Genomic DNA, 27,482 nt, shown 5'->3' with positions numbered 1-27,482 from the left:
TGCAATAACAATTTGATTTCAGGAGTAGAATCCAGCGATTCATCCCCTCCGTATAACACCCAGTGCTCATCCCAACAAGCCTCTTCCTTAATAATGCCCATCGCCCATTTAGCCCATCCTCCCACCCACAACCCCTCTAGCAACCCTCAGTTGGTTCTCTGTATTTAAGAGTCTCTTATGTGTTTATATTCTTTTTTCATCCCTTCCCTTATGTTCATCTGTTTTGTGTCTTAAATTCCATACATAAGTGAAGTCATATGATATTTGTTTTTCTCTAATTTTGCTTCGCAGAATACACTCTACTTGCATCTATGTTGTTGCAAATGGCAAGATTTCATTCTTTTTGATAGCTGAGTAATATTCCAGTGTGTGTGTGTGTGTGTGTGTGTGTGTGTGTGTGTGTATTCCACTTCTTTATCCATTCACCAGTCGATGGACATTTGGACACTTTCCATACTTTGGCTACTATAAACAGTGGGGTGCATGGGCCCAGCAGAATCAGCGCTCCTGTTATCCTTTGGATAAATACCTAGTAGTGCAATTGCTGGGTCGTAGGGTAGTCCTATTCTTCATTTTTTTGAGGAACCTCCATACTGTTTTCCAGAGCAGCTGCACCACTTTGCATTCCCACCAGCAGTGCAAAGGGGTTTGAGGAGATGACCTTTGAATGGAGACCTGAATGACAGGCATGCAACGTGTGGAGACTTGAGGGAAGAGCAGGTCAGGCAGAGGGAGCATGTGAAAAACTGTGAGGGGATGGTGAGTGCTGGTGTGTCTGAGGGACAGAAGGAAGGCCAGCATGTCAGAATGCAGTGGGGAGAGACAGAGGTGGGGCTGGAGAGCTGGCAGGACACGGGCCACAATGTGAGGGTCAGGAGTGGGGTTCACTCATGGCTGATGGGAACCACAGGAGGGCTCAGGCAGGAGGGGACATTCTCCGCTAAGCTTGAGAATGTCTGCTGTGGAGAACATTCTGGGGGAGAGGGGATAAGCCCAGATGCAGGAAGAGCAGGCAGGTGGCTGCTGCAGGGGACAGATAAGAGATGGAGGTCAAGGGGCACATGGGTGGCTCAGTCAGTTAAGCATCCGACTTCAGCTCGGGTCATGATCTCACGGTCTGTGAGTTCAAGTCCCATGTTGGGCTGTGTGCTGACAGCTCGGAGCCTGGAGCCTGCTTTGGATTGTGTGTCTCCCTCTCTCTCTCTGCCCCAACTCTGCTCATGCTCTGTCTCTCTCTCTCTCAAAAATAAATAAACATTAAAAAATAAAATAAAATAAAAAGAAGAGATGAGGCATAGCCTCACAGGGCATGAACGGGGAGAAGAAACATGCTGGCGAACTAGATGTGGGCGGTGGGTGAGTCAAAGAGGCGTCAAGCAGAAGTTTCTGCACAAGTGTGTACTAGCACCGTTGACTAAGGTCATACATATATGCCGTCATACGTGTAGTAAGCGGGTGCCATGCACAAGCCCTGTGCAACCACCTGCACAAATTGCCTCATTAATGTCTCGCACACAACCTACTGCAATTCTATCGAGAATGGAGCAAAACCTCATTGTCAACAGGACTAACTAGCTTGTCCAAGTTCATTCTGCAAGGCTGAGAGTCAACAAGCTGGCTCCAAAGCCCACATATTTAATCTCTATGTTCAAACCAGTCATCACTGGTTGGCAGTGGAGAGCACGGAATGTGACAGATGCCCCCGCACCCTCCCTGAGAGGACCGGCCAGAGACGGCTGGACATTGGGTAACGAACAGGGCAGGACTTAAGCCCAGAGCCCATCCCTTGGTTTCCACCCTCCACTTCCTGTTTGGCCCCTCAATTTTGGGTGTCCAGGTGCTCCAAGGCCTCTGCTGTGTGGCTCTAGGTAACCACACCTGTTAACTTTTCCAGACATTTCTCCCTGCCTTCTTCCATCCCCAGCATTTTCCACTAGTGTTTCTCTCCGAAAGGCCTTGGCTAGGTGACTAGACATAATCTGATAAACATCAAGGCGAGACACTGGGAGGTAATAATGGTTCTCACGGGTTACAACTGCCGAGTAACAGAGATCGATTTTCTCACCAACTCTGGGCTTTAAAACATGTTAAATTCACAGCAAAGTTGAAAGGCAAGTACAATTAATATGTACCTTCTCCTTAAGTCACTAATTATTAACATTTTGCCACATTTGCCCCCTCTCTCAGGAAGAAAACAGAGGTCAAATTCCAGGTCAGCCCTCAGAGGGCAGGAGTTATGTATTTTCTTCATCTTTGTGTCCCCCAGCAGAATTCCGGACACAGAGGGATTGGTCAGTAAATCTTTGTTGAGTTGAATAAGTGAATGACAAATATTTATAGCAACAAGAAGGGTAAGATTTCCTGAGAAATGCTGCTGCCGAAATGGTTTGACAAATTTGCATATCTAAAAGGTAACACGCGGGGCGCCTGGGTGGCTCAGTCGGATAAGCGGCCTGCTGACTTCGGCTCAGGTCATGATCTCGCGGTCCGGTCCGTGAGTTCGAGCCCGCATCAAGCTCTGTGCTGACAGCTCAGAGCCTGGAGCCTGTTTCAGATTCTGTGTCTCCCTCTCTCTGACCCTCCCCCGTTCATGCTCTGTCTCTCTCTGTCTCAAAAATAAATAAATGTAAGAAAAAAAAATAATAAAATAAATAAATAAAAATAAAAGGTAACACACAAGTAGGAAAGAGAACTATAATTTAGGCAAGACTTCATGTGCCAGTTACGATAATACATACTTACGTGCTTACCAATCCTTCTAATTTTTTACATGAGTCAGCAACATGCCCATGTAGCTAGGAAATGGAAAGGATGGGACTTAAGTGCAGTTTTGTCTTATTCAAAACTTTTTCCTAAAGACACCACCAGAAATGTAGCAATATTAAATGAATCCCGTCATTGCTGAATATAGAATATATAGAAATCTGTTGCATCTCTATACACTATGATACAGTAGCACAAATAGAAACTAAGAAAACATTCCATTTGCAATTGCTCTATAAAGACTAAAATACCTGGGGGTGAACCTAATCAGGGAGGTGACAGACCTCCATGAGGAAATCAAAAAGAAATAAAAATATCCATAGAGACAAGAATGAAAACACACCGATGGAAAATGTTTGGAATACACACACACACACACACACACACACACACACACACACACACAATGGAGTATTAGTCATAAAAAAGGATGAGATCTTGCCATTTGGGACAACACAGATGGACCTTGAGAGTGTGATGCTAAATGAAATAAGTCAGACAGAGAAATTCAAATACCGTATGATTTAACCTACATGTAAAATTTAAAACACAAAACAAACCAACAAACAAAAAGCAGAAACAAGCCCATAAATGCAGAGAAGAAATTGATGGTTTCCAGAGGGGTGGGGGTAAGGAGATGGGTAAAATGGGTGAAGGGGAGAGGGAGGTACAGGCTGTAGTTATGGGACAAGTCATGGGTACAGCACAGGGAATGTAGTCAATGCAACAGTGTTGTATGGGGACAGAGGGTAACTGCATTTGTGGTGAGCACAGCATAACATAAAGACCTGTGGAATCTCACTGTGTAACATTGTACGTCCACTATACTTCCATTAAAAAAGCAAACATACAAAAAACTTTTTCCCACTTCACCTTGTGACCATCGTTTATCTATGTTTTCAGATTTCTCTGACCCCAAATATGAACAGTTGGAATATGATTACCATAAGATTTGGAGAACCATATTTAGAGCTAGTGATAAACCTGCATCGCAACATGTGTATTTCACGCACACTCATGTTAAACATGTTGGTCAAGGTTACTGACAGATTAGTTTCCTGGGATACTGCCAGCCCTTTCAATACCCTTAGGGACCTTCATTTTGAGTCTTATAGGTACTCTGGCCCAAGAAATAGCAAAACTGAAAAGCAAACAAACAAAAATAACAAGCCCAAGTTTCTGAGACGCTGATACAGCTGGAAACTGGTCGACTAGTCTGTATTTTCCTTTGACCGTAAAAACCTCCTCCTGGGGTATCTGGCTGGCGAGGTCAGGGAAGCATGTGACTCTTGATCTGGGGGTTGTGAGTTTGAGCCTCATCTTGGGTGTAGAGATTAACTAAAAAATAAATAAATAAATAAACTTAAAAAAAATAAAGATTTTAATATTAAAACCTCCTTCTAATCAAACCAACCAGGCATTTAACTAGGTTTTTAGAACAAAGAGTTCCTTTTCCTATCTATCTATAATTAGGAGGGAAAATTAACAGTTCTAAAAATTTAAAGGCAAACTGCTTGTCACCTTAGTTTAAAAAGTTGAATTAATGAGTAACCTGCCTCTGTACCTCATGCTAAGATCACTCAGAACAAGTCCAGAGAAAGTTAGTAGCTAGACCAATCCTTAGACCTGGCTCAAAATGTTCTATCCAAGGAGGTTGGTTTAATAAATCAGATTTCACTTGGACAATGGATGCCAGGCAGCCATTAACAAGGATAAGTTTTGCATGGACAAGGGAGAGTGTCTACAACATGTTACTAGGTTAAAAAATAGATTTATAAAGCAGCATATGATCTTATTTATGTTTGTATAAATAGGTACCTATTACATACAGAAAATGTTGTAGTAATATATGTTCACTGTCAACAGGGATTGCCCCTTAGAGACTGGATGTCAATGGAATTTTATTTTCCAAATTATACATTTATAAGTTTTGAATTTCAGTTGTTTACTGAATAAAAAAATAAAATGTATTTTAAAAAACCTTTTTAAGGTTCTCCTGATTAGACCAAGCAATCTGGTGGACAAAGTTTAAAGAAAGGTTAAAAGCTGACCTTGGTTTATATCTTTTTTTTTTTTTTTTAATTTTTTTTTCAACGTTTATTTATTTTTGGGACAGAGAGAGACAGAGCATGAACGGGGGAGGGGCAGAGAGAGAGGGAGACACAGAATCGGAAACAGGCTCCAGGCTCTGAGCCATCAGCCCAGAGCCCGACGCGGGGCTCGAACTCACGGACCGCGACATCGTGACCTGGCTGAAGTCGGACGCCTAACCGACTGCGCCACCCAGGCGCCCCGTCCTTGGTTTATATCTTCACTTGCTTTCTATGTGAAAAGCAGAGAAGAACTAAATTCCACCCATTTCCCAGATGCACATCCCTCCTTTAAAGAAGGCATCACAGAATTAAAGGTTTTTAATAAGGCAGAAGTCACTGGAACCTGAACCAAGGTGCTCCCTGAAAGCCTGACTTCCTGGTACTGGGGAGACCCACTTAGAACTAATCAGAGGGAGGGGCACCTCTGACTCTCGATTTCGGCTCAGGTCATGATCTCACACTTGGTGAGATTGAGCCCTGTGTCAGGCTCTGGGCTGACAGCACAGAACCTGCTTGGGATTCTCTCTTCCCCTCCCTCTCTCTCTGCCCCTCCACCGCGCGTGCTTGCTCGCACGCTCTCTCTCTCAAAATAAATAAACATTAAGAAAAAGAAACTAACCAGAGGGAAAGTGCCAGCAGAAATCAGCTACTAGGAATGGGCTGGAATATACTACTCAGAATGGTTCCTTACTCCTTTTCTGACAAATAAATTACAGAGGTTGTATTTTGCTGCTTTAAAGAAATTGATGATTGAAGATGATCTATTTCCTGAAATCACAGCAAAGGTCAAGCCTATTCAGACCACAATCTCGATGAACAAGGGTATCAACTAATGGACGGATGGCTGGTGCAGACTCTGGGTGTCAGGAGTCATGGAGGCCACCTCTATCGGGACAACTCATCTTATCTGGAAAGCCACCTGTGCAGCCAGCGTGACCATCTGACACAGCCGAGAAGCAGCAAGTGTTGCTGTCACCCTGAGCGAGCCTGTGAGCAGTAAACTGGAAGTCAGAAAGCCTACATCAGGAACACTGCTGGAGCAGGGCGGCGGAGCGAGGAAGCACAGGACAGAAGTGTTATTCCAAGGGGTGGGGAGGTGTGGTGGGGGCTCATGATGTGAGCAGATCCACGTGGACTCAACCCGGGGGGTGTCCTCCCCGTGGAGAAATCCCTTCACCTTCGAGAGCCTCAGCTTCCTCTGCTGTGGAAAGAGGACCGAAAAGCCTCCAGACGAAGGCTGTGAGGCAGGGGAGGGCGGGTGACAGGACACGTGTGATGCCCCGCAGGGCACAGCACTCGGGCCCCCGTGCTTGCTCTCCTCGGCTCAGGTCTGTGTCACTAGCCTTGGGATGACCAGCCCTCCCGGGGTACCCAGGGGTTTTCCCAGGATTGGGGAGTGTCAGTGCTAGAAGCAAACCAGGACTGTCGGCTACGCGGAGACTCACAGAAATGTTGAGGAGCAACGAGAAAACTCAAGAGCTGATCTCTGAGGCACCCGAGGGTGGGGGGCAGAGGCAGAGGTGAGGGAGGGCCAAAGCCACTCTTCCCTTAACGCTCTGCCTTCCTAACGCATCTCCAAGGTCAGCAATCCCACTGCAGTCCCACAGTCACTGAATGCCACCCCAGAACGCCATCGCATTCTCCGCAACAGGGCGCTGGCTCGCGGGTGTGACCTGGTGAACAGTATTATTATTATCCCCATTTGACAGAGTAGCACATGTTAAGTTCACTGAGGTTACAGAATTTGTGCAATGTCACATTAAGTGGCTGAACTGAGAGTGACATCCAGTGTGCATTTCACTGCCCTGGTACGAGCCAGGGAGTTTGCAAGGAGCTGGAGAAGGGAGCAGACAGACACAGAATTTGTGCAATGTCACATTAAGTGGCTGAACTGAGACTGACGTCCAGTGTGCATTTCACTGCCCTGGTACGAGCCAGGGAGTTTGCAAGGAGCTGGAGAAGGGAGCAGACAGACACAGAATTTGTGCAATGTCACATTAAGTGGCTGAACTGAGACTGACGTCCAGTGTGCATTTCACTGCCCTGGTATGAGCCAGGGAGTTTGCAAGGAGCTGGAGAAGGGAGCAGACAGACACAGAATTTGTGCAATGTCACATTAAGTGGCTGAACTGAGACTGACGTCCAGTGTGCATTTCACTGCCCTGGTAGGAGCCAGGAAGTTTGCAAGGAGCTGGAGAAGGGAGCAGACAGACACAGAATTTGTGCAATGTCACATTAAGTGGCTGAACTGAGAGTGACATCCAGTGTGCATTTCACTGCCCTGGTACAAGCCAGGGAGTTTGCAAGGAGCTGGAGAAGGGAGCAGACAGACACAGAATTTGTGCAATGTCACATTAAGTGGCTGAACTGAGAGTGACATCCAGTGTGCATTTCACTGCCCTGGTACAAGCCAGGGAGTTTGCAAGGAGCTGGAGAAGGGAGCAGACAGACACAGAATTTGTGCAATGTCACATTAAGTGGCTGAACTGAGACTGACGTCCAGTGTGCATTTCACTGCCCTGGTACGAGCCAGGGAGTTTGCAAGGAGCTGGAGAAGGGAGCAGACAGACACAGAATTTGTGCAATGTCACATTAAGTGGCTGAACTGAGACTGACGTCCAGTGTGCATTTCACTGCCCTGGTATGAGCCAGGGAGTTTGCAAGGAGCTGGAGAAGGGAGCAGACAGACACAGAATTTGTGCAATGTCACATTAAGTGGCTGAACTGAGACTGACGTCCAGTGTGCATTTCACTGCCCTGGTATGAGCCAGGGAGTTTGCAAGGAGCTGGAGAAGGGAGCAGACAGACACAGAATTTGTGCAATGTCACATTAAGTGGCTGAACTGAGACTGACATCCAGTGTGCATTTCACTGCCCTGGTAGGAGCCAGGAAGTTTGCAAGGAGCTGGGGAAGGGAGCAGACAGACACTCAATGAAACGAAGCCGCAGGGCACCTACGCGGCTCACTTGGTTAAGCGTCCAACTTTTGATTTCAGCTCGGGTCGTGATTTCAGCTCAGGTTCATGGGTTCGAGCCCCGCATCGAGCTCCACATCGACAGCACGGAGCCTGCTTGAGGTTCCCTCTCTTCTTTCTCTCTCTCTGCCCCTCCCGCGCTCATGCTCTTTCTGTCTCTCAAAATAAATAAATAAGCTTAAAGAAAGAGAAAGAAGCAGAGCCTTGAAGGATAAAATTTTAAAATTGTGGGAAAGGGAGGAAGCGCCATCCTGGCTGGGAGAACAGTGAGCCCACCCAGGGAGGCAAGAAGGATCCTCCGCTCCCTCCGGCCCTATTGAGTAAAAGGGTGGTAGGTAGCCTGAGGAATCCGTAGCAAGCTGGAGATTATCTGAGGGACTTAGCCCTCGGGCAGGGAGGCCCTCAGATGGCATTTAAGTAGAGGCACAGCATGATCTGAACGGGGCCTCCTGGAGGGCGATCTGGCAGCAGATCGAACATTTACACGCACATGGCTCACACTGCCCTGAACCCACCACATGCGCCTGTCCTACACACCTTCAGGACAACCCATGACTGAGCCCCAACAGTCGAGAACAACCCCAGGCACTGGCTTTGGCCTGTACTTGGCGGGGAGCGAGGGCAGCAGGAAGTGAGCGTGTGCACAGTAGGTCTGCCTGGAACTCGTTTTCAGTCATTTCAGAAGCCCCAGAGCCCAGCACAGTGCCTGGCACTTTGTGCGCACTTAGAATATACTGGAATGGACGAATAAAGACACGCGTGCCCTGCCTGTCAAACTGCTGCCCCTCTGGAGGGATCAGGAACAGGAGGATCTGTGCCGAGCTGAGGGGGATGCTGGTGAGGCCCCCTTCCCCTCCAAGCCTGCTGAGGGCCAAAGAGCTCAGAGGAGAAACAGCAGTTTTAAGCTGCAACTAAAATATTTACCTCGCTGCCTAACTTTTGTCATTCTTCTTCTTTTTAATGTTTATTTTATTTATTTATTTATTTTTTTTTTTTTTAAAGATGTGTCGTTTTAACGTTTATTTATTTTTGGGACAGAGAGAGACAGAGCATGAACGGGGGAGGGGCAGAGAGAGAGGGAGACACAGAATCGGAAACAAGCTCCAGGCTCTGAGCCATCAGCCCAGAGCCTGACGCGGGGCTCGAACTCACGGACCGCGAGATCGTGACCTGGCTGAAGTCGGACGCCCAACCGACTGCGCCACCCAGGCGCCCCTGTGTTTATTTATTTTGAGAGACAGAGAGACAGAGCACGAGTGGGGGAGGGGCAGAGAGCGAGGGAGACCCAGAATCTGAAGCAGGCTTCAGGCTCTGAGCCGTCAGCACAGGGCCCGACTCAAGGCTCGAACTCGCGGACCGTGAGATCGTGACCTGAGCCGAAGTTGGACACTTAACCAACTGAGCCACCAAGGCACCCCTAACCTCTGTCATTCTTGAAACAAGTAGCCTGGAATTTTGGAGACCGTTCTACGTTGGAGGCCAGCATGGCAACCCTAAACATTGGCATTTGGGTTTAGACGCCATGAATGGTGTTGAGGGTGGACATGTGTGCCCAGTTTACAGGGTATCTATCCCTCCTATTAGCTCAGGTAGTAATTCTCCCTCTCAGTGCCTGATTACTCAGGGACCAAAGCTCAGCTCGCCCCTGATCATCTTACTGTATAATGAATGGCCTTGAGGAGTCACCCAGTCGTCAGCCAAATCCAAACAGTATGGACAGGCGAAGGCTTGCAGGGGCCTCCCCTGCATCAGGTCCCTGTAGTTGTACCCCAACCAAAAAAAAAAAAAAATCACTCCAAAATAGCATTTCTGTGGGTCACCACCTGTGACCACCTGTCTTATGCAATTATCACAGCTCAGCAAAACCCCGGCTGGGAAAGCTGAATGGCTTGGCCGCTATCCGCTGGGAAAGACGAAGCGGTCTGATAACGTTACATTGTCAGAAGCAGGATGAAGTTATACTCCAACATTACTGTGGGGATTTGTAAATGGGTGTCACCTTCTTGGAGGGCAACATGGTAAAATCTATGAAAATAGTATTAGCACACACCTCTTGACCCAGAAATTCCACGGTTATGAACGGATCCTACAAGTAATAAGGGAACACAAATGTAGGTTTTGTTACTGAAGCACAGTGTAGTCTTTTGTAGTAGCAAAAGACCAGAGGCATCCTGTATGCTCACCAGTAAGAGACCAGTAAGGGAAAACAGGCTCTTACACTACTCGTAACTCTTCCAACACCAACTACCCGCAGGGAGAGCACACCCCACCCCTAAAGGGCTCCGTCTTATGAGACCGCCCCCACTTTAGACACCAACTACAAGTCCAGGCCTCTGTACTTCCTTTTTTTAAATGTTTATTTATTTATCTGGGGGGGGGGGTGAAGGGGCACAGAGAGAGGGAGATAGGGAACCCCGAGCAAGTTCCGCACTGTAGGTGCAGAGCCCGATGTGGGCCTAGACCTCACGAACCTCGAGATCATGACCTGAGCCGAAATCAAGAGTTGGATGTTTAGTTGACTGAGCCCCCCAGGGCGCCCCTGGGCCTCCTGTACTTCTGACCAACTGGCTATAAAACAGAGGTTTCTGCCACCCCCTCCTCAGGTTCAATAGTTTGCTAGAATGGCTCACAGAATTCAGGAAAGCACTCTACTATTATCTGTTATTTTTATAAAGGATACAACTCAGGAAGAGCGACACGGAAGAGAGGTGTAGGCAGGTATGTGCAAAGGTTCCATGCCCTCTCCAGGTGTGCCACCCTCCCAGCACCTTGATGGGCTCACCAATCCAAAATCTCCAAGCTTCTTCAGTTAGCATCTGGGGGGAAGTTACCTTACTTGGGAAGAGTTGATAAAGTCATTGGCCATTGGTGATTGACTCAATCCCTAGCCTCTCTCTTATCTCCAGAGGTTGTGGTGGAAGGAGGTTAGGGCTGAAAGTTCTAACTTTCTAATCCCATGGTTAGCTCCTCTACCAACCAGCCTTCATCTTCCAAAAGTCACCTCATTGGCAAACAAAAAGACAGACTTATCACTCTGGAGATTCCAAGGGCCTCAGTTAGCTTTTGTGTCAGGAACCAAGGAGTAAGACCAAATATTGTAACAGGAGACACTCCTATTACCTAGTAAATGACTAGGATATGAGGGGCTCTGTGTGAGGAACCAGGGAGAGGTGACCAAATATGTATTTCTTACTATGTCACAACTGGTTAAACAAAATTATCAATATTCATATTCTAGTACTACAGAGACATTTAAAGAATGAGACACATCTATATGCACTGATATTCGATTATCTAAAAAATAATGAAAAAGCACAAGGCATAACAGTATATAGAGAATATTTCCATTTAAGTAACAATATGTATATACATACGCACATAGATTTATCCACATAACGACATAGAAAATCTCTGGAAGGATACTCTAAAAACCAGTGATGTGCTCGTCTTTGGGGACGGACTGTGTGTCTGGGGTTGAAGAAAGCCTTACATTTCATTTTATACCTTTTTGGACAGTTGGGCTATTTTAGCAAGTTTGTGAATTACTTAAAAAATAAAAAATGGCGTGATCCTCAAAATAAATAAATTGCATGCCAATCTCAGCCACGGACTTTTCACATTGGAAAATGTTAGTAATTCACAGGTACTATCTCCACCTGGGAGGCAGGCAGGCAGGAGACCTGGGTTAATATGCTTCACAGGCTGCCTGGGTGGCTCAGATGGCTGAGCATCCACTCTTGATTTCAGCTCAAGTCATGACCTTAAGGTTCGTGAGATTAAGACTACCCCCACCCTACCCCACCCCCACCACGTTGGGCTCTGTGCTGACAGTGTGGAACCTGCTTGGGATTTTCTCCCTCTCTCTCCGCCCCTCCCCCACACATCCGCTCCTCAAAATAAATACATAAACTATCAAAAAAAAAAAAAAAACAAAAAAAAACTATGCTTCACTTGCTTATTTACTTTACATTACTTTCCGGACAAGGACACGGAGGCCCAGAGGCGTAACACAGAGCCCAAGCTCTCACCAACTAGAAAATCAGAGCTGAGGCTGGAACTCAAGGCACTTTCTTTTCTTTTCCTTTCTTTTAACATTTATTTATTCTGGGGAGAGTGCAAGCGGGGGAGGGGCAGAGAGAGGGGGACAGAGGATCTGAAGCCGGCTCTGTGCTGACAGGCTGACAGCAGTGAGCCCGATGTGGGGCTCGAACTCATGAAACCCGAGATCATAACCTGAGCTGAAGTTGGACCCTCAACCGACTGAGCCACCCAGGAGCCCCCCCAAAGCACTTTCAATGCTCCACAGACGCCTCTAATAAAAATAAAACACTGAGGACAGAGGTGGATTTTTACACCTCTTTTATATTTCCCCACATGGCACATGGCTCAGTGCTGGTAAAGACTTGCGAGGCCCATGTCACCAGAGGCAACAGTCCCGAGCTGGGCTTGCCAGTACAGGAGCTACTAGCCACACATGCAGCTATTGGGCACTTGGAATTGGCCAGTCCGAACGGAGATGTGCCCTAAGTGTAAATACACCCCAGATTTTGAAGACAGCATTTAGTATGTTAAACAGAAGGCAAAATATCTCATTAGTAATTTTTTTACATTGATTAGATGTTGGAATAATACCCTGAATATATTGGGTTAAAAATATATGATTAAATCACACCTGTTTCTTTTTACTTTTTTAATGTGGCCACTAGAAAATTCAATATTACATATATGGCTTGCAATATATTTCTTTTAGACAGCACTGGTTTAGACGATCACTTTCCGCTGCCTTGCAAAATCAAATCTGTTCTCTTGCAGTTAGTCATTCCACCCTCTCCCCTCAACAGCAGGAGAAATCCCCTAGTCTTTCTTCTTCTCCTTCTCCTTTTTGTAAAAATTTTTTTTAATGTTTATTTATTTTTGAGAGACAGAGAGACAGAGTGTGAGCAGGGAAGGGGCAGAGAGAGGGGGAAACAGAGAATCTGAAGCGGGCTCCAGGCTCTGAGTGGTCACCACAGAGTCCAACGTGGGGCTTGAACTCATGAGCCTCGAGCGAGATCATGACTGGAGCATGACCTGAGGCAAAGTCGGATGCTCAACCAACTAAGCCACCCAGGCGGCCCTTCTTTTTTTTTTTTTTGAGACAGACAGAATGAGAGAGAGAGAGAGAGAGAATGGATCCTAAGCAGGCTCCACACTCAGCACAGAACCAGACTCGGAGCTTGATCTCACGACGGTGAGATCATGGTCTGAGCTGAACTCAAGAGTCAGACGTTTAACCAACTGAGCCACCCAGGCACCCCTCTTCTTCATTCTCCGAACACACTGGCAACTCTCCTGTGGGGCTTGGCATCGCTGTAAGCACCTCCAGCATCCCCCTGGACAACCCATCCAGCACCCTTGCCTACCAGAACATTCACCCTTGGCCTCCAGTAAAGCAGCCCTCCCTGACCACAGCCTTTTCTCGTTCCTGTTTACTCTTCAACTGCTCCCACTGGCCTCATGCGTCCTTCCCTTCCGACTCCTTCCACTTTTCCCCATCCATAATCCTCACTTCCCTCCCTAGCCAGCCTGGGTACCATGGCCTGCCATGTTCCAAGCACTCTTGTCAGTTCTTCCTGCTCCACTGGTCTCTGTGTTTTCATCACATCTGCCGAGTCTGGGTCCACAGCTCTCTACTTCCTCTCTGCTCAAACCCGAGCCGTCGACACTGCGGGAGAATGTCCCTCAACAGACACCCTCCAGAGCAAAGCACACGGTTTCCAGCACACATTCACGATCACCAAATTCAAGGGGACCCTCCATACTGCCAACCTCACAACGCTTTTTCTTGTGAATGTACTCCCTTTTCCACGATTACTATGACCAGCTCCCTCCAATCTCTTTAGACCTCCAAATTCCTCTTCCTTCTCAGCAAACGACCTTCTCCTCCTGGGCACCGCTGGCCACCTCTCCTACCTGAAGCACACTTGTGCCTTCTGGACTGCCACACTCCCCGGGTATCCTGGCGTCCCTTCTGGCTTCTTCTCTGACCACACAGAGAACACTCCGCAGGCTTCCTCAGACGCTGAGAAGGCACACCTGCCTGCCGGAGCGGAGGGTGGCAGAGAAGGGCAGGATGTGGGCCTGGGAAGGTCACTCTACTCACACTGTGTGTAACGAAAAGCCACAGGTGCCATTTGGGTGGCACCACACCCTGGCTGGGTGACTCTGCAAAGCCTTTTATCTCTCTGCCCCTCCATTTCCTCATTTGTAATTAGGGACCATGAAGGCTTGGCTGTCAATGATCCAATAACCCCCCCCCCCAAAACCCTTAAGGGTGTGAGAAGCTGATAGGGGCACAGGGGGAGCTCCCTTCCCTGATTTCTCACCCAGATGGAGCTCTGATTCCAGGCCATGAGAATCCAATCGAGTCTCCTTCCATTCAACAAGCACTTAGGAAGGGAAGCCAAGGGGACTAACATTCACAGAGCACCAATTCGGGTCGTTCGCTCTGCGTGGAAGGCCATTATTAGTTAATGTGGTGCCTGACCAGCTCCACTGCTATCGCTCTCAGAATTCCCATGCAAAGGGCCTTTCAGCCGGCCTCCCTGGCCACAGCTAACTGGACCCAAGTGGGCCACTTGACCTAATCTACTCATTCACCATAGCCGAGAAGCCTGATTGAATCCTGACATCCTTGATTGAACATTAGATCATCTGGGGAAGCTTTTAAGAATCCTACCCCTTTGGGTAGAAGTATTCAGAATCTTTTGGGGGGAAAGGAAAGAGGGACGGAAGCCTCTGCGATCTTTAAAAGTCCCCATGTGGGGGGCATGTAGGTGGCTCAGTGGGTTAAGCATCTGACTCTTGATTTCAGCTCAGGTCCCCATCTCATGGTTCGGTTCATGAGTTTGAGCCCCACATCGGGCTATGCAATGACAGTGCAGAGCCTGCTTGGGATTCTCTCTCTTTTCCTCTCTCTCTGCCCCTTCCCCGTGCTCTCTCTCTCAAAATAAATAAACTTAATAATATCTAAAATAAAAGTTCACATGTTATTCCAGTGTGCAGCCAAGATTGGTAACTACTGAGTGAATCCGCACTAAGGGGCTAGCCGCTGAAGGCTCATAACCCTTCAAAGAAGCACTTAACAAAGCCTAAAGCCAAAGCAATGGAGGCCTGCCAGGTAAGAGGGATGTGTGGGGCACCCGTGCCAGCTCTTTCTGGGAGAAATGAATTTTTTCTGGCATCCTGCAAATTTTATTACTTCTAGGGATGCTTTGGGGGTTAGGGAGGAAAGTTAAATAATTCCATTTGCCCCTCCCCTTTCTCCAAGGCTATAATGCAGTGGTTCTCAACATTTAGCTGGATCAGAATCACCGGAGGTCTTGTTAAAATGCAATTACAGTCACTTAAGCGTCCGACTTTGGCTCAGGTCGCGGTTGGTTGGTGAGTTCGAGCCCCGCGTGGGGCTGACAGCGCGGAGATTGCTTGGGAGTCTGTTTTCCTCTCTCTCTGACCCTCCCCCGCTCGCCCTCTCCCTCTCTCAAAAATAAATAAATGAACATTTAAAAAATAAAATACAATTGCTAGGCCGCATTCCATTTCTCATTCAGTAGTCTTGGGGGACGGCCTCAGAGTTTGCATTTTTAACAGGTTTCTAGGTAATGCTGCTGCTGGTCTTGGGACCGCATGCTCAGAACTTTGGTAGCTGTGAATCTGCAAGCCCTGAGGGGCACTGAGGAGGCTCCCAGGATCCCTGCAGGCCGGCCCCTCCTCTCCTTCTCCGACACTGCTAACACCTCTTACGCCACGCGGGGGGGGGGGGTACCGCCTCTGCTGCAGGACATCTCATCTTGGAGAAAGGAAGCTTTGGGACGCCCAGTCATTGCCAGAATGAGGATCGGTGGGTAAAGATTGAAATGAGGAAGGTTCTGGTAAACAGAACTGAGGCCATGTGGGTGTAATAGATGCATTCATGGACTCTGGAGTCAGAATTTAGGTCTGCCAGTAATGGCTGTGTGATCTGGGATAAACTCCTTAGTCTTCCAGCGTCAGTTACGTACTTATGAAATAGATACACTACCATAGTGCTGTGACCCAACCTCCTGCAGCAGAAAGAAGTTTCAGTGAGACAATACCTATAAGGAGCGTATCACAGTTTCCAACGCCTGGGGATCACTCAATAAATATTAGCTATTATTAATGAAAATTCTCTGACGATCCACTGAGCTGCTTACTGAAGTAGTGAGCTCCCCATCCCTGGGTGTGTGCAAACAGAAGCCGGAGTTGTACCAGGGACCGGAGCTGGTTCTTCCAGCCCAAATCCCATAGCAGGTATAGACTGGAATGAGCACTTGTAAGTCTTATGATTTCCTCACAGAATTCCTTTTGGGATCTCTCTACCACAAGCAAGAGCCACCCTTGCTGCAAAGCTGAACCCTTCAGCCATGGGCTGCATTTCTACCCGGATGTCAAGGAAGCCAGCCAGGCATGGTGGAGGCGGGCTGCCTGGCTGGCCTGCACAGCCTTGTGGGGGAGGGGGGCAGGGTGCCGCAGGGTTCGCTGTCGGCAGAGCGGGGCTACAGGACTTATGGTCGGGCCTGGGCCAGTGTCCAGCCTGGGGAACTGGAAAGTGGGGTTCTCAGGTAACTCCACAGTTAATATGTGTGGAACAGGAGGACTAAGGAAGAAATGGAGTGGGGTGACTTCCCAATGGTTCTTCGAGAGGTATTTATAGGATGCCTGAAGGCCCTTGGAAGAAAGGTATAGAGCAATGAAAGGATTTAGGCACATTCATGACTAGGTACCACAGTTAGGGCACAAAGTTCCCCCTTCAGAGGCACTGAGGGGCCGATTCCTCTTCACCCTGTAGATTTTACCTATCACTTCTTTCAGGAAGCCTTCCCTGATCGCTCCACTCTAGGTTAGGGGGCCCAGCTCTGTGTTCCCATAGCTCCCCGTTCCTGTCTATCAACACACTTATCCCAGTCCGTGGTAATTCCTTGTGATTAATGGCTCATCCTCCTCGATCAGCTGTCAACTATGAACATGGTGGTGGGGCGGGCAGATCCATTGTCTTCACTGTTGAGTCCCCAGGGCCCATCACAATGCCTGGCACTGTGGGCTTTCCAGAAGCGCCTAGTGGAATGAGTACCTTTAGGCAAGCTCCTCAACCTCTCTGAGCCTCAGTTTCTTCATCTGTATAATGGGGGCCAATAGCCAACAGCACCTATTTGCAGGATTATGTGAAGGTGAGTGGAAGGAAGCCTGCTGTTTGCAGTACCTGGCACAAAGCAGGTGCTCAATAAACAGCCACACATAGCGTTGTCTTGTCACTGTTATTAGCAAGTATAAAAACTCAGGAGAGACTGCCTTTTCTTCTTTTCGGTCAGCTGGAGTGATCTTCTAGACCACACACATGCTTGTGTCTCCCCTGGCTCTGAAAGTCCTCAGTAATCTGCTCTCAACTTTCTTTTCCATCCCCATCCCTCAAGACTCCTCGCCACCCAGTTCTAGTTCACCAGACTACAGACCTCTCCCCTCTGGGCCTTTCTCCCCTCGTTCTCAGCTCAGACTCCCCCGTCCCCTATCTCAGGTGTGTGCTCACTCAAGGTGCCTCCTCCGCCAGGGTCCTCCCCCCGGGATCCTGTAACATAGTTCCCAGCCTGCATTGCGTTCATGTCAGACGACTGACTGCCCACCTCCCTGCCGGAAGGAGCAGGTGAGCGCCCAGCATGTGCTGAGGTCCGAATGGACAGCGCCCAGTGACGTGTAACACGATGGATGGCTCATGCAGGCTGAGGCGGTCTCCTCGACATGAAGGAATAAGCTGTGGTTCAAGAACCCCTGAAATCCCATCCTAACGTATATAGAAGGCTTGGTTGATGGCAACAGGAGAGATCAAGCCTGCGCTTCTGCTTCTGGGCATTGGCTTCCAAAAGGAATGTGATCTATTCCCCTAGTGAGCCCGGGGGAGCGAATGTTACATTGGTAGAAAAGGGCAAATCGAGAAGTCTCACGTGAGGTCCCCTGGTCACTGCCTGGGGCCAAGGGACCCACGTCTCCCTCCCAATTCTCTGGCAGTAGTGTAAGGGTCTATCAGAGGAACTATTCCAGCTCGCTCAACCTATGATCCAGAGCCAGAGCCTTCCCAAACTCTGTTTCTTTAACTTTTACAGAACTTACAAGATTGCATAGGAAGAAATTGGCCAAGTGTTGGAAGACCTGGTTTAACCAAAGAATGGTCACCTGCTATTGGCGCAAAGGGAGGAAAGAGGGCAATGCTGGGTCTGTGCTTCTTAATTCCTGTTACTCAGAACTGCCTCCCTCCTTGCTCACCTGGCTACCTCCTACTTGGCTTTCCCTGGTTTCCTCTTCTAGAAGCCTCTTCCCAAATCCAAACAAGCCAGGTAAATCCCTTTCTCTGTGGCCCCAGGGCACCTAACATCCAATCATCAGGCTAGGATGTGACTCACCCCGCCCTCCCCGCCCCTGCCCTGCCCCAGGCCATGCCTTCCCCTCCTGCTGAGTATCCTGGCCTCTCACACCCTGGGTACTCAGGAACTATTGAGCAAACCCAACTTCCAAGCTAGGCAGCCTTATCTTCCCGACCTAAGCCTGGTGGGAAAGTATCTATAGGTTGGTCAGGATAAAAACCACAAATAAGACATAAGTGAGGCTCCGCTACACAATGGTGGGTGTTCTGAGACCAGAAGGTAGGAGAGACATGTACGCTTCCTGACTGTTTCCGTGGGATGAGACTCATGGAGGGGACATAGAAATGGCCTAGTCCAGGAGCACTGCCTGGTCACACATTAGGATCACCTAAGGAACTTAAAATCAGAACACAGCGGTACTGGCTCCCGCCCTTGGAGATGCCAGTTTGACTCTCTAGAGTAGGGTGTGGGCATCTGTAGGTCTTACAAGCCCCCCACGGGGTTCTAATGTGCAGCCTTGGCTGAGAACCACCAAGCTCACTGCCCTGTGCACTCAGAGAGGACGGGGACTTGCACGGGTACAGGGTTTACAGCCAGCGCTGGGACTGGGACCAGCTCCCTGGGCTCTTCCTTTTCTGCCAGCTAAGGACCCCTCAGGAAGTCCCAGAGCAGCCAGGTTCCTCTGGGGTCTGCATGGCACAGGCCATAGCTGTCCCCAGGGCGCGACTCAGCAGGAGGAAAGGGCAATGTGCTTCCTGAAGCACACTCGAACAAGGAACGTCCAGTGCTCCCTTTACGGTCCAATGTGCTATTTCTTCTTTGCCCACAAGGCTGACTGGGGCCTTCCCAGTTACGGGAGAAAATCATTTTCTAACTTTGAACTTGCCAACCTGGCCTCTCTCCTACCCCCATTTACTGCTGGATAAGTAAATACTTTCCTGTCCAGGGAAAACGCAGGTGCGGGCAGACCAGGCTCACGAATGCACTGGACCAAGGAGGCGCAGTGTCAGCAGGGTCTCGGAGTGGGGTTTCCGCTAAGATCCTGGTAGATGCAGGGTAAGGCAGCAGCACACTTCCCCTTCCTTTGTTTAGCATGTCTGGACCCTTCTGGGCCAGGCCGGAGAAGGAACCGGGCACCTATTTTTTGAGTGCCTGCTGTATCCCTAGAATTGTCTACTCCTATCAGGGGTGCCTGGGTGGCTCAGTTTGTTAAGTGTCAGACTTCGGCTCAAGTCATGATCTCGCGGTCTGTGGGTTTAAGCCCCATGTCCGGCTCTGTGCTGACAGCTCGGAGCCTGGAGCCTGCTTTGGATTCTGTGTCTCCCTCTCTCTCTGCCCCTCCCCTACTCACGCTCTGTCTCTATCAAAAAATGAATAAACAGGGGCGCCTGGGTGGCTCAGTCGGTTAAGTTTCTGACTTCGGCTCAGGTCATGATCTCGCGGTCTGTGAGTTCGAGCCCCACATCGGGCTCTGTGCTGACAGCTCAGAGCCTGGAGCCTGTTTCAAATTCTGTGTCTCCCTCTCTCTCTGACCCTTCCCTGTTCATGCTCTGTCTCTCTCTGTCTCAAAAATAAATAAACGTTTAAAAAAATTAAAAAAAAATGAATAAACATAAAAAATTTTTTTTTAAATAAAAAATTGAAGAAATAACAGCTGAAAAACCCTAATCTGGGGAAGGAAACAGACTTGCTGATTCAGAAAGCACAGAGAGCCCCTAACAAGATTAACCCTAGGAGGTTCACACCATGGCACACAATCATTAAAACGATGACGATGACGAAAGAGAATTGAACCTTTAATTTGAAAAGCAGCAGGATACCAGGGCACCTGGGTGAGTCAGACAGTTAAGCATCCAACTCTTGATTTCAGATCAGGTCATGATCTCCAGGTTTCGTGGGTTTGAGCCCCACATTGGGCTCGTGCTGACAGTGCAGAGCCTGCTTGGGATTCTCTGTCTCCCTCTCTTTCTGCCCCTTCCCCCACTAGCGGTGTCTGTCTCTCCCCAAATAAATAAACTTAAAAAAAAAAAAAAAGCAGCAAGAGAAAAGCCAACAGTTACATACAGGTAAAACTCCATAAGGCTATTGACTGATTTCTCAGCAGAAACTTTATAGGCCAGAAGTGGCATGATATATTCATATGCAAAGTGCTAAAAGGGAAAAACTACAACCAAAAATGCCCTACCAGGCAAGGGAATCCTTCAGAATAGAAGGAGAGTTTCCCAGGAAACAAAAGTTAAAGGAGTTCATCACCACTAACCCAGGCTTACCGAAATGTTAAAGGGAATTCTTTGAGGGGAAAGAAAAGGCCGTAACTAGAAGTAAGAAAATTATGAAAGAGAAAGAATTTCACAAGTAAAAGCAAACATATAGTAAAGTAGTAGATTAACCAGTTACAAAGTCAGAATGGAGATTAACGTGCAAAAGTAGGAAAATCAATTATATCTACAAAAATTAGTCACGGGATAGGCAACATAAAAACATGCAAAATATGATATCATATACAGGACACATTAGTGCTTTTAGAATGTGTTCCAACTTAAGCGATCATTAACCTAATATAGACCGCTCTACATATAAGATGTTGTATTTGAACCCAATGGTAACCACAAATCAAAAATCTATAATAGGTGTGCAAACACCAAAGAGAAAGAAATCCAAGCACAACACTGAAGAAAACCATCAGACCACAAGGCCAGAAAACAAGAGAAGAAAGGAGCAGAGAACTACAAAAACAACCAGAAAACAATGAACAGAATGGCATTAAGTACCTACCTATCAATAATTGCTTCAGATGTAAATGAACTAAATGCTCCAATCAAAAACATAGGGTGACTGAATGGATTAAAAAAAATACCCATCTATATGCTGCCAACCAGAGACTCATTTGAGACCTAAAGACACATACCTATTGAAGTGAAGGTCTGGGAAAACATATACTATGCAAATGAGAGGAGAGAAAAAAAGCCAAGGTAGCAATACTTCTATCAGACATAATAGGCTTTAAAATGAAGACTGTAACGGGGTGCATGGGTGGCTCAATCGGTTCAGTATCTGACTCTTGATTTTGGCTCACGTCATGATCTCATGGTCTGTGAGATCAAGCCTTGCATCTGGCTCTGTGCTGACAGTGTGGAGCCTGCTTGGGATTCTCTCCCTGTCCCTCTCTCTCTGCCCCTCTCCATCTCTCTCTCCCTCTCTCTCTAAATAAATAAACTTAAAAAAATAAATGAAGGGGAGCCTGGGTGGCTCAGTCAGTTAAATGTCGGCCTTCAGCTCAGGTCATGATCTCACAGTCTGTGAGTTCGAGCCCCACGTCAGGCTCTGTGCTGACAGCTCAGAGCCTGGAGCCTGCTTCAGATTCTGTGTCTCCCTCTCTCTCTCTGCCCCTCCCCTGCTTATACTCTGTCTCTCTCTGTCTCAAATATAAATAAAAACATTAAAAAAAAATTTTTTTTTTAAATAAAATAGAAAAAATACATTAAAAAAACCATGAAGACTGTAGCAAGACACAAAAAAGGGCCCTACATAATGATAAATGTATCAACCCAACAAGAGGATATAACAATTGTAAATATTTATGGACCCAACACAGAGTTCCTAAATACATACAGCAATGATTTTCAGGCATAAAGGAAGAAACTGACATAATACAATAATAGTAGGGGACTTTAACACAGCACATACATCAATGGGTAGATCATCCAGACAGAAAATCAACTAGAAAATAATGGCTTTGAACAACAAACACATTAGACCAGATAGACTAACAGATATGTACAGAACTTTCCATCTCAAAACAACAGACTACATATTCTTTCAAGTGCATATGGAACATCTTCCATGTTAGGATAGATCACACGTTAGGTCACAAAACACGTCTTAGTAAATTTAACAAGATTGAAATCCTATCAAGCATCTTTTCCAACCACAACCATATGAAACTGAAAATCAATTACAAGAGAACAACTGGAAAAAACACAAACACATGGAGGCTAAACAACATGCTTCTAAACAACTCAATAAAGAAATCAAAGAAAAGACGAAAATAAATGGAGACAAGTGAAAAAGAAAATACAACCATCCAAAATCACTGGGACACAGCAAAGCAGTTCTAAGAGGGAAGTTTATGGCAACAGGTCTACCTCAGGAAACAAAACAAATCTCAAATAAACAACCTACCCTTACCCATAATGGAGTCAGAAAAAGAAGAACAAAGCCCCAAACCAGTGGAAAGAAGGAAATAATAAAGATTACAGCGGAAATAAATGAAGGAGGCAGAAAAAACAGTAGGAAAAAAAAAAACAAAACAATGAAACCAAGCGCTGGTTCTTTGAAAAGATAGCATTGACCAACCTTTACAGCCAGACTCATCAAGAAAATAAAGAGAGAAGACTCTAATGATTCAAATCAGAAATGAAGCAGAAGAAATAACAACCAACAGCACAGAAATATAAAGAATTATAAGAGAATATTGGGAAAATTTATATGCCAACAAATTGGACAACCTAGAAGGCGTGGGTAGATCCCTGAAAGTGTACACCCTTCCACAACTGATTCAGGAAAATCTGGACTAATCAATTACTAGTACTAAAATTGAATCAATAATAAAAAAAACTCTCAACAAACAAAAGTCCAGGACCGGATGGCTACACAGGTGAATTCTCTGACTCATTTAAAGAAGACTTAATACCTATTCTTTTCAAACTATTCCAAAAATAGATGAAGGAAAACTTCTTAATGGATTCCATGAGGACAGCATTACCCTGATACCCAAACCAAACAAAGACACTATAAAAAGGGAGAAAACTACAGGCCAATATCTCTGATGAACAAAGACGCAAAAATCCTCAGCAAAATATGAGTAAACAGAATTCCACACCACAGTAATAAAGTCATTCACCATGCTCAAGTGAGATTAATATAAAGATCCAGGTGGTTCAAGATTTGCAAATCATTCAAGGTGATACATCACATTAACAAGAGGAAGGGTAAAAACCATATGATTAGTTTAATAGATGCAGAAAAAGCATTAGACAAAGTACAACACCTGTTCACGATGAAAACCCTCAATAAAGTAGGTCTAGAGGAAACATACCTCAACAGAGCAAAGGAAATCTATGGAAAACCCACAGCTTACATCATGTTCAAGGGTGAAAAACTGAAAGTGTTTCCTCTGAGATCAGGAACAAGACAAGGATGTCCACTCTCCCCACTTTGATTCAACATAGTCCTGGAAATCCTAGCTGCAGTAAGTGGACAAGACAAAGATTTTAAAAGGCTCCATACTGGTAAGAAAGAAGAAAATTGCCGCTATCTGCAGATGACATGATACTGTATATAGAAAATCCTAAAGACTCCACCAAAAAACTATTCAAACTGATAAATGAATTCAGTAGAGTTGCAGAACACAAAATCAATATGCAAAAATCTGTTGCATTTCTACACACTAATAGTAGCAGATAAAGAAATTATGAAGACGATTCCATTTACAATAGCACCAACAAGAATAAAATACCTACAAATAAAATTAACCAAGGAGGGGAAAGACCTAAACTCTGAAAACTATACTGATGAAAGAACACTGATGAAAAACTGCATTGGTGAAAGAAATTGAGGACGACACAAACGAATGGAAAGGTATACCATGCTCATGGATTAGAAGAATTAATATCATTAATTCTTATTACCATTAATCCATATTACCCAAAGCAATCTACAGATTTAATGCAATCCCTATCAAAATGCCAACAGCATTTTTCACAGAACTGGAACAAAGAATCCTAAAATTTGTATGGAACCACAAAGACCCCAAATAACCACACAATCTTTAGAAAGAAAAACAAAGCTGAAGGTATCATAACCCTGAACTTTAAGACATACTGTAACTATAACTATAATAATCAAAACAGTATAGTATTAGCACAGAAACAGGCACAGAGATCAACAGAACAGAATACAAAGACCAGAAATAAATCCAAGATTATATGGTCAATTAACTTACAACAAAGGAAGCAAGAGTACATAAGAGAATACTTGTCTCTTCAACAAATGGTTTCGGGAAAACTGGACAGCTACATGCAAAAGAATAAAACTGGAACACCTGCCTAAACAATACACAAAAATGAACTCGAATGGATTAAAGACATAAATGTGAGACCTGAAAGCATAAAACCTCTAAATGAAAACAGAGGCAGTAATCTCTTGAATATCAGTCTTCACAACATTCTTCTAGATACGTCTCCTCAGGCAAGGGAAACAAAAGCAAAAATAAAGACTCAGGACTACACCAAAATAAAAACCTTTTGCTCTACAAAGGAAACCATCAACAAAACAAAAGGGCAACTATTGAAGATACTTGCAGTGGTATATCTGCTAAGGGATTAATGTCCAAAATATATAAAGAACTTATACAATTCAACAGCAAAAAGCCCAAACAACCTGATTAAAAAATGGGCAGAAGATCTGAATAACCGTTTTTCCAAGGAAGACATACAGGTGTCCAACAGACACGTGAAAAGATGCTCAACATCACTAATCATCAGGGAAATGAAAATCAAAACGACAGTGAGATACCACTTTGCACAGGTCAGAATAGCTAGTATCAGAAAGACAAGAAAAAACCAATGTTGGTGAGGATGTGGACAAAAGGAAGCCCTCATGCATTGTTGGTGGGGACGAAAACTGGGGCAGCCACTGTGGAAAACAGTATGGAAGTTCCTCAAAAGATTAAAATTAAAACTATCATGGGTTCCAGGATTTGCGCTGCTGGAAAACCCAAAGAAAACCAAGACACTAATTTGAAAAGATATATGTAACCCTATGCCTATTGTAGCATTATTGTACAACGGCCAAGATATGGAAGCAACAGACGTGTCATCAATAGATGAATGAATAAAGAAGGAGTGGTATATATCTACAACGGAATATCACTCAGCCATAAGAAAGAATATCTTGCCATTTGTGACAACATGGATGGACCTAGAGGGTATTATGCGACGTGAAATAAGTCAGACATGGATAAGACAAATACCGTATTATTTCACTTATATGTGGAATCTAAAAAACAAAACAAACGAACAAACAAACAAACAGAAACATACCCTTAAATACGGAGAACTGGTGGATGCCAGAGGGGAGGAGGCTGGGAGGGTGGGGACACGGGATTAAGAGGTACAAACTTTCAGTTATAAAGTAAATGTCACGGAGATGAAAAGCACAGCATAGGGAACGCAGTCAATCATCTTTTAATAATGTTGTTGGTGACAGAGGATGACCACACTTATCTTGATGAGCACTGAGCGATACATAGAATTATCAAATCAATATGTTGTACACCTTAGGGGCACCTGGATAGCTCAGGCGGTTAATCGCCCGACTCATGGTTTCATTTCCGGTCATGCTGTCATGGTTCACGAGTCTGAGCCCCACATCGGGTTCTGTGCTGATGGTGCAGGGCCTGCTTGGGATTCTCTCTCTCTCCTTCTCTCTGCACCTCCCCTGCTCGCTCTCTTGCTCTCTCTCAAAAGAAATCAATAGACTTAAAAAACAATTTAAAAAATCTAAAAAAAATGTATTGTACACCTACAGTAATATTGAATGCCTTGTATGTCCATTATACATACATACATACATGATAAAGAAAAAAGTCCGACAGCAAATAGGGTGTCACATATAGGTGTCCTCAGGTCCTGGTGGTAATAGAGAAAGGAGGGTCTCCTGTCTGCAGCCCCCTCCCAGACCAGCATGGAGTATGTCAGATCTCCCGTGGAGATCAGAAATGAAGGAATTTGGAAGACTTCCTTTTTTATTTTTATTTATTTATTTTTTAAGTTTTTTTTTTTTTTTTTTTTTTTTAACGTTTATTTACTTTTGAGACAGAGAGAGACAGAGCATGAACGGGCCCTGTCCTGGAATGGTTTCTGGGCCTTTCCGGGGGCTTCGGTGAGATTCCCCCTACACTGGCTCTCCCGCCCCTTCCCACCCATCCCGTCCCCAGCTAAGCCCAGAACCCACAGCTCCATTCTAGCCGTGGTGGCTTCTGGCCTATCTACTCCCTCCCCAGACCAGACTCAGCCTGCTCCTCTGTCCTCCTGGGGACTGGGCCACGAATGACTCAGTGGGGCCAGTTCTCCAGTCTGGGTTCTGAACGTCCAGGGCTCCCAGAAGGTTTGCACTTCCTGCCTCTCCAGACTCACCACTGCAAGCTGGCACTGTCGTTTGCTTGTCTGAGGGCACGACTCTGAACTAGGTTCCCCACCGGGGCCTGCTTCCTACAGGCAGAGGGGGCCCTGAACGAGTGAGCGAATGAATGAATTACACACTGTGGCAATTGGCTGGTGCCTGAGTCTTGGGAACATCTGTTGTGTAAGAATGGTGGTTGGAAACGTGTTGGAGCCTTGAAAAACAATTGAAAAGGTCACTGCCAGGCCAAACACACCCACCTACCTGAGAAATAACAATCTGTTACTTCTCCCTCAACAGGCAGCCAGAAGTGCATGCCTGGTGCCAGTCTTTCTGGGTTTCTGAGATGTGCAGTCTCCAAAGCTGGGGTCTAGTCAGAGAGGTGTAAGGGTGCAGTGCTAGAGTGCTCGGGTTGGAACCCTGGCACCCCACCCTCCCCAGGAACAGCCGGTGACTTTGTGCAAGTAGCAACCTCTGTGTCTCCTTTCCTCACTTGTGAAACAGAAATCGAGTAGCACTTAAGAGGGTTGCCTTGTGGATTCAAGGACAGAAGTCTTGTAAAGTCTGAGGGATCGTGAATGCATCCATGCTTAGTGAGAGCTGGCTCTTACTATTGGCCCTCCCACCTCCAATGGCCCTGCACTGGTCACTCTGAACCTCACTTAGCTAATCTGTAAAATGGGAATGACGATAACGTTAATGACTAGACGAGAAAGTAAAACTTACAGTCTGTAGTTTGTGCCATTGGGAGTTTGTGCAGCTGTGACTTACATCCAGACTCCCCATACTAGGGAGATTCTAGGGTCACCCAAAGCCCGCCACTCGGTGCACAGTGGCAAGGGCCACCTCAAGCCCCAACATCCAAACCCCAACCCCCAGAACCCCTTTACTTCAAGAGAGTCTGCTGTGGGCTCTTCTGCTTTTAGGGAAGGCCTACAGAATGTCCTGGTGACCGGGGAAGCCCGGAGGAGGACAAGGGGTCCCCACAGTAGGGGGCGGGGCCCGCGTGCCCTTGGGGTCGGAACACCTCAGCTGCAGTCCGGTCATTCCAGGAA

The 27,482-nt window shown here is 46.3% G+C and overlaps 1 protein-coding gene across 2 annotated transcripts in view; it reads right to left on the bottom strand.

Annotated features, from left to right (window-relative positions):
* The window catches only part of VSTM5 (V-set and transmembrane domain containing 5), a 32,366-nt gene that overhangs the window by 4,266 nt on the left and 618 nt on the right, over nt 1-27,482 (bottom strand). The gene's annotated exons all lie outside the window — the stretch shown is intronic.

This window comes from Prionailurus viverrinus, chromosome D1 (assembly GCF_022837055.1).
Source record: "Prionailurus viverrinus isolate Anna chromosome D1, UM_Priviv_1.0, whole genome shotgun sequence".
Classification (NCBI taxonomy): domain Eukaryota; kingdom Metazoa; phylum Chordata; class Mammalia; order Carnivora; family Felidae; genus Prionailurus; species Prionailurus viverrinus.
This window is presented reverse-complemented; position numbering and strand designations above follow the sequence as displayed.